The sequence below is a fragment of the Pongo pygmaeus genome, chromosome 16 (genome assembly GCF_028885625.2).
Source record: "Pongo pygmaeus isolate AG05252 chromosome 16, NHGRI_mPonPyg2-v2.0_pri, whole genome shotgun sequence".
NCBI lineage: Eukaryota > Metazoa > Chordata > Mammalia > Primates > Hominidae > Pongo > Pongo pygmaeus.
The window spans coordinates 22,270,561-22,278,691 of record NC_072389.2 but is presented as its reverse complement, the minus strand read 5'-3'; the positions used below and the strand labels follow the sequence as shown (position 1 = coordinate 22,278,691).

The 8,131-nt window shown below is 47.5% G+C and overlaps 1 pseudogene; it reads right to left on the bottom strand.

The window, feature by feature from the left end:
* Positions 1-527: 527 nt before the first annotated feature.
* Positions 528-8,067, bottom strand: LOC134738322 (alpha/beta hydrolase domain-containing protein 17A-like; annotated as a pseudogene).
* Positions 8,068-8,131: the final 64 nt, after the last annotated feature.

Genomic DNA, 8,131 nt, shown 5'->3' with positions numbered 1-8,131 from the left:
CTAGCAGAGATTACTTAATGAAATAACAATTAGAATATAGTTATAATTCATTTTAGAAGATATTATGGCTTACACATAGTAGATGTGATGACTGAATAAGAGGATTGTTGAACGAGGGCACCTTGGTAGCCATTACCCATTGCCACCATGATTTTGCATTAAAAAATCTGTGCAAAACGGCCGGGCACGGTGGGCTCACGCCTGTAATCCCGGCACTTTGGGAGGCCGAGGCGGGCGGATCACGAGGTTGGGAAATTGAGACCATCCTGGCTAACACGGTGCAACCCCGTAACTACTAAAAATACAAAACATTAGCCGGGCACGGTGGCACGCGCCTGTAGTCCCAGCTACTCGGGAGGCTGAGACAGGAGAATCGCTTGAACCTGGGAGACGGAGGCTGCAGTAAGCTGAGATCGCGCCACTGCACTCCAGCCTGGGCGACAGAGTGAGACTCCGTCTCAAAAAAAAAAAAAAAAACTTTGGGGTATATTAATAAACATTGTGTTTTTTTAAAAAAATTTAAATCTTTAATTTCCGTTTTCACGATTTTTCTTCTTACTTCCGAAAGGAAAGGAGTGCGTAGCTCTGTTGCCTGTACATCCTTCACGGCCCCTGGGTCGGGGCGGGATCCCCCGAGCCCCCCGGGGGTCCACATGCAGCCCCTGGGAGGCCGGTGCGGGATGAGGTCCGGGGGCCGCCTCATTGCTGAGGTCCGGTCGGTTGGGGCCCCGGCGGCCGCTAGGCGCTCTGCTTGGCAGCTCCTGGGAGATGAAGCGGCGCAGGCGCTCCGGGTACTGGCTGTAGAGCTGGATGTCTTTGTGCCTGGCGCTCTCCACCCACAGCGGCTCCACCGCCTTGGGGCAGCGCTGGTAGAGCGCCAGCCCGTGCGAGAAGTCGATCACCTCGTCTTTCGTGCCGTGGATGATGAGCACGGGCGACGTGATCTTGGACACCTTCTGGATTCTGCGGGAGGGGCGTGGGGCGGGTGAGACCTCGCCCGGCCCGGGCGCCGCCCCCGTCCCCGACCCCATCCCCGTCACCGCCCCTGTCCCCGCCCCAGCCTGCCCACTTGGGGAAGGCGTCGAAGCAGTAGGTCTTCTTGGTGTCAGGAAGGCGACGCTCAGGTCCAAGGTGAGCGGCGAGTGCAGCACCACCGCGGCGGACTCGTAGCGCGAGGCCAGGTCCACCGTGGGCGCTGTGCCGATGCTCTGCCGGTACAGGATGATGCTGTCCGGGCTGATGCGGTACCTGGCGGCACCGGAGCAGGGTCAGCCGCGGCCTCCGACTCGCGCGCACCCCTCCCGCCAGCGGGCGTCCCCGGGCCCAGCTCCGGATGCGACTCTCCAGTCTCCCTGCTCAGCCAAGTCAGTGGGTCAGTCCCAGGCTCCACACCAGTCCAAAGGGCCACCCCCAGTCCCCCAACACCGCAGCGGTGGGCGGAGCCGGCGGCCTGGTCCTGTTCCCTGGCGCTATGGTTCACTGGTGTTTCCTAGCCAGGATCTGCTGGATGCTGGCTAGGGAGTCCCCCTCGGGCTAGGGTAGGGGAAGCCCTGGCGCCTCTCCTTCTCCTGGTCACTCCTGGGCGCACACTGGGAACTGTGTGCCCCCCCACATCCTGAATGCTTCACGCCTTCCTGCCCAGGTTAGAAAGCCGTTCCTGGTACACTGGCCGGGGCAGGGTACACTCTTCCTCCCTGCAGCCCTTGCCCACCCCCTTGGCCATGAGGAATTCAGGCAGCTGTGTCCCCAGATGTCTCCACCCAATTTTGGACTCTCGGAGTCCCATGCCCAATGAGGTGCCAGCCCAACCCAGGTCAGCATCGAGAGTGGCGGCTGCGGGGGCAGCACTTCCTCCCACCAGCGCCTTCTCTTGGGAGTGGACAAGTCCTCGGCCACCTCAGCACCACCAGCTCCCACCCAGGGCCACCCCCACCCCCAGGTCACTGGTGTGCGGCCCCTGGCCCAGCTGATCCAGCACCAGTCCCAAGGCCTCTTCGTGCCCAGTCCCAACCACGCGGGACCCACCTGCCACCCAGTCGATGCCGCGACCCCAAGAACTCTCCCACACGCTCCAGGCTCTGATCCTAGGCAGATGCCCTCCTGCGAGGCAGGAGCATGGGCAGGTGTGCGTCCCGTCTGCCTGGCATTCGGACTCCACCAGCAGGGCTGTCCCCCTCCTTGGCCTGGAATCCCAGCCTCCTGGCAGCACTCCACAGCTCACTGCTCACCCATGGCCCAAAGGATGCTGCCTGGCTTGTGCCTGTGGTCCCAGCTCTGCCTCAGCCTCCCTGGCCTGCTCCCTGGCAGCCAAGGCCAGTAGTGTGCTGAGCCAGCCCAGCCCTGTCACCTGCTCCAGGCAGGAGCCCCAGCTGCCACCTGGTTGTCACCACTCAGACAATCAAACAAGACACATCCTCAGTGGAGGCCCTGAGTGCGATCTGGCCTCCCCATCACGGCTCTGGGCCGAGGTTCCTGCAGGACAAAGCGGCAGCAGGACAGAAGGCCGAGCAGACAGAGCTCAGAGCTGGCCATGGTGGATGTGACTCTGCCGGTGCCCCGGGAAGTAGAGACAGAAGGGGGCCGAGGAAGCTGCATGAAGTGGTGCTTGGTTTCAGCGCCCCACACTGCCGGGAGCCCCCCAGAGCCAGGGTGGTGCAGGGGACCCAGCTCCAGGCCCACAGCAGGGACTGCCTGGGATATCGCCAAGGCAATGAGGACCCTACCTCCCCAGGGTCTCTGACTTCTCAGAGCTGCGCCTGGCCCCTGCAGGAGCGGGTCAGACCACTGGGCTGGGCTGAGCAGGGCAGGGCCAGGAGGAGACAGCCCCAGTGGGTGGCGAGCAAGAAAGGCCTCCAGAGGCCCACGCGGGTCTTCTGGTCCAGAGCAGCACTGGCCCGGGCGGTGCTCAAACACGAGAGAAGGGCCCAAGCAAGCGCAGGGCTGGGGACCTGGATGCTTAGGAGGGCTGGATCTGGAATCGAGGCTGGCCCAGACCTCGGGTGTGTGCTGGGGGTCTGCACCTGAACCTGCAGGCCCTGCCCCGGGATGGCCGATCTCCACAGCCACAGGGCCTCATGGGCCAGGCCTCGGGACCTCGATGCAGCAGCCTCGCCTCACCTGGCCCCAAGTGCTGCCTCGGCCCGTGGGCTCCCAGCCACACGTGCACAGACCCCCCGACACCACCCACCCCCTCCAGCCGCGTGGTGTCCACGCCCCTGTGACAAGCTCAGCCCCTTCCTGTCCTCAGGCCAGGGGATCCCAGGGAGCCTGGCTCCACAGGCCAGGGTGTGGGGGGACCTCCTGGCCACACCTTAGCCGTGTGGAGGCTGCACCCGCACGCCTGAGCTCACCTGTCCGGCTCTCTGGCCGCATGCGTCCACTGTGGCTCCCCTCCTGCAGGGCCGCCCACCTTCCTCCCGGGGAAGCCCGGCCCTCCCCTCGGCCGCCGATCTGGTCCCCTCTCGGGTGTGCCCAGGCTGAGCTCCCCCCAGGGCCGCCCTCACCCGGTGCGCAGGGCCTGCCAGGCGGCGTCCATGTCGGCGTAGAGGTTGGTCTCGGAGGGCCTGCCGGAACTGGCACGGTAGCCGGAGTAGTCGTAGGAGAAGATGTTGCAGTGGAGGCGGGAACCCAGGCCGATGTAGAAGCTGCCCATCTGGCCCAGGTCCACGGCGTTGCCTTTCTTGTTCGTGCACCTCTGGTCAGACACAGTTCAGCTGATCTAGGCTGGGCTTGGCTGGCATTGGCTTGAAGCTGCAGCTGGTGTCCAGATCTGTTCCATGTATTTGTTATCCTCCTCAGCCCTCCCGGGTACTTGAAGCATGTTATTGTTATGGCGAAAGTCAGGAGTGCAACCTGCCTGTGCAAAAACATGTCAGGCTTCTGTTGCCTTAAATCCTCTGAGATACCCCTTTGGCTTAAGCAAAGTCACACAGCAAGGATCAAAGTCAAGGAGTGGGGAATTATATCTGTCCCTTAGAGATGGAGATAGGGGAGAGTGTGAACAAATGCAGTGTCCTGAAAGATTGTAACATAATGAATTCAGTATTGTTTTTGTTTGTTTGAATGAAGCTTTGCATGGACACAGTACAGTAGAAAAGTACTATTTGAACTCTTTCTCCACATTCATAAAATTGCTACATAGTTTCTACCATGATTATATTTTTATGATCCATTTTTGTGTACAGATCTGAAAACTTTATACTAGAATTTATTAGCTGAGGAAAGGAACATCCACTGACATCATCATATACAAATATTTCTCAACATTTTAATGCTTGTGGTATTGTTAATGTTTCTGGGGAAAAATACTTAAAATCATAGAAGTGATTTCTAAGTCAGTTATTGATTTATTCTAACGAATTATAAAAATCAGACTAAATTACTAATAGAGAAATTACATTTGAAATACTAGTCTGAGCTACAAATGAGATGGATTTTTGTGCTCATCATTTGTACTGTAGTTATGTTTGTTGAGATTGGGTTATTAAAACATAATTATAACTATCAGCAGAAAAGCCTGTTGTGCTATAATTAAATCATCTAAACAATCATTTTTGTGGTCTTAATATCCTGGATTTCTCAATTCATTGTAGTAGATAAGATTTCTCTTTAAATACTACTTATTATCAGCAGCTTGCTTTTCTGTGAATGCTAGAAAATTTAGAATTCTGCATTAACATTTAATAAAATATATGCTATCCTAATATTGATGCATTATATTTATCTATACAACATGCAACAAGAGAGAAATATTGGATGAATTAGAATATTTGCAGCCCATGGCAATTATCTGTAGCAACATTTTTTTTTGTCTTCAGAAAAATATAGATTTTTTTGGAAATGGATTAGTTCTAGTTTCAATCTAGGAAGAACTACTTATGGAAGTTTTGTGTACAGGATACTGATGTTTTCAAATATAATGCATTATTATTTTAGTTTAGTTTCTTTTACCACATACTTAGAAATTGTTCAAGTGAACAGGCTATTAAAACTAATGGTATAGATGAATGGCATAGAAAGGCATTGTAAACATCCCACTTTTCCCAAGCCATGAATTTTAACACTGGATTAAGGAGATGAAAATGGAGCCACTGGGAATGTGGATTCTTTGCTAATAATTATTTTTCTTCCTTTAAAAAGATTCTTCAAATGGCAAGAATATGGAAGTATTTCAGGAGATATTCTTGAGGTATCTAAAATACATACTCTTCCTATCAAAATCAATAAATAGATTGATTGATGTAAGTAAGATAAAGTCAGGGCAACTGATTTTGCATGTGAGTGTACACACAGACACATATCCATGTATTCTCCATCTGTTCTCAGTTACTGAATTATTAGACTCGACTGAGTGATCACTTGACTGTGTTTAACCTGATAAACAGACTCTTAACAAGAAGAACGATATTTTAAAAACTGGATTGTTCCTACTACTTCTCAGCATGCATCAGCCACTCTTTTTCCCCATCCTATCTCCTGCCAAACTGGTCTCTAAATATCTGTTCCACTTGGAGACACTATTGGATGTTGTTGTAAATGACTTAAATGAATATTCACTCTACCTGCTTTCATATTAATTCAGTTTTCATAGGATGGTCTCTATGAGATCAAGCAAAAGGACTTAGTGGAATATCTCTGTATGACTCCAGAAAGTAAAGAATGTGGTGAGTTTAACAGAGTGTCCCTTCCTTTACTAAATGTGAATGATGTTTCAGCATGAAGCCAGAGTGAAAAGTCCTAACATATGTTTGTCTGGACAGCCAACAATTGGTCACATTGCACATTTCATGTTACAAAGGAGCTTCATGGTAGTATAAATGAGGGTCAGGAAAAGACACTTAACTGTGGTCAGGGCTTTAAAATGGAGCCAGAGCAAGAATTCTGGAAGTTGACAATATCAGGAAGGAAACCTCTGTAAGCAGGCACACAGGGGACTCCAGAAATCTCTTCTTTGCCCCTACAACTCTGGACTTTCAGAAATACACACCCCATTCTCCTGTATTAATACACAATTCATGTTCACAACATCAAAAATCAATTTTAAAATAGTAAACCTAAGGTAGATGGAAAGACATTATAGCCTCAGCATGCCTGAGATGTGAGGAGCAAATCAGAAAGATGTAAGTGTGAAGAGAAAGGGACATCGTGCTAATCAATCATTTAAAATTTTTACTCCAGAGAAATGGCAATATTTCACAGATTGTTTCTCATCACCAATCTCACAAGTATAAGTATTTTTTGAAAATTTTCCTCTCAATTCTTTTCACTGACAGTGAAGTCCAGAATAGGTTGATTTAGATCTAGCTCTTTTCAGCCTCAATACTCCATAATCACCTTGGCTTTTTTGATTATGACTGGACGGCATGTCCTATTATTTTAATATTAAACATTTAGTAAATAATTTTAAATGTTATCCTTAAATAACTATGGGCTTTATTCATTTACTGTACATATTTCTAAAACATTCATAAGAACTTAGGGATTTTAATTCAAATGGTCCCTAAAGTAGAAAATGCACTCACAGATTATGCATATGTTTTTAAGAAAAAGAAATGTGCCATTTGTTATTAAATTGAGTAGACTTTGTATCCTTTAGAGTTTCAGCAGAGTTTTCTTGCTATATTGTAGAGAACCTATCAACCATATCTTAATTTTCTTCTTTTTCAGGTTTTCAAAATTAACATTGGCATTGGTCCACTAATTCATTGTTTTCTATTTTTGGATGAGTGTGCATAGATCACCTCCCTCTTAATTTTCAACATAAACTTTTAGCAGAATCTTTCATGTTTCATTGCCATGTAAGCAGATGTGATTTTTATTCTTTTTCATTTTCGTTGAACAGTTACTTCATGTGAAATTTTTGACTTGATTTAATTTAACTTTATTTTTTGGTGGTAGATACATCTGTTGCCACCTGTGTCTGGTTGGCATTTTAATGTGTTGCCTCGAAGCTGTAACCACAATAGTGGCACATTTTCCTGCTGTTCTTTATTCTTTGTTTCATGTGTATCTATTTTCAATAAATTGCATTGGTATGTTGTCATAGATTTTCTTTTTGTCTCTCAGATTTTCTGTTGTAATTATTTTTATTTATGCCTTTGGAAATATTTTATGGTTGTTACTTAAAACAGCAGAGCTCTTTGAGAAAGTTTTCATGGTTTCCCAAATGTACATTCATATAGATTATTTAGTAGTTATTACATAATGATCTTTGGAGCAATAAATGCTGTTATATAAGAACAATTCCCAAATGTAATTTGAAAGTTATAAGCTAGCCTTTGATGGCCTAGAATTAATGTACCTTTATAATTCTAATCCGCATGTGAATTTAAGAAGACCATGGATTGAGGATTGGGTGCATAATTCTCAGGGCCCAGTACAAAGTGAAAATGTAGAGCCCTTTGATAAAAAATTACAAAGACTTTCCAGATGACCATAATAGGTCATGCACGAGGCCTTTCTAAATGCGTAGAGTGACCATGAAGCCGTGGGCATTGTTTTGTTTTGTTTAATCTTACTGTTTGGTTGTAAAGCAGATCTTTAAATCAAGAGAAAAAAGAACACCAAAGAACATCTCTATCAAAATGTTTTAAACATTATAGAAGATTAGATCCATATAAATGAAAGGGATAAAGAAAAAGCACATATCCAACCTCAAATACAAAGCATGGAATTCTTATATGAACTCCATTATAGCACTTGATATTTCAGCTCTATTTTCATTTTTGAACAACTCTAGATATATCTATATATTTTAGTCTAAAATTTAATTTTTATAAATTCTAAGTACTTCCCCAAATTCTACCTTAGATAAACAATTCAGAGATAACTCTGTTTCCTATTCTATTAGGTGGAACCATATGAAATTGTCAGTATTCAGCCTTTTCTGTCCTACAAAGTAATGACAGTTTTGTGTTTCCACCTAATACATGGCAGCCCAATAAATATGTGAAGGCCAGGACCATAGAGCTACCACCCTAAACACTACTAAATGCATACACGTACCCTTTCCAAAACCCGGCAGGTCTTCTTTTCCCCAAACGAATCATTCTTTGACTCTTCACCCATTATTCATGTGAGAAATTTTCCAGGCACTTCAGCATGTCAGCTGAGTGACTGTAACAATTAGATT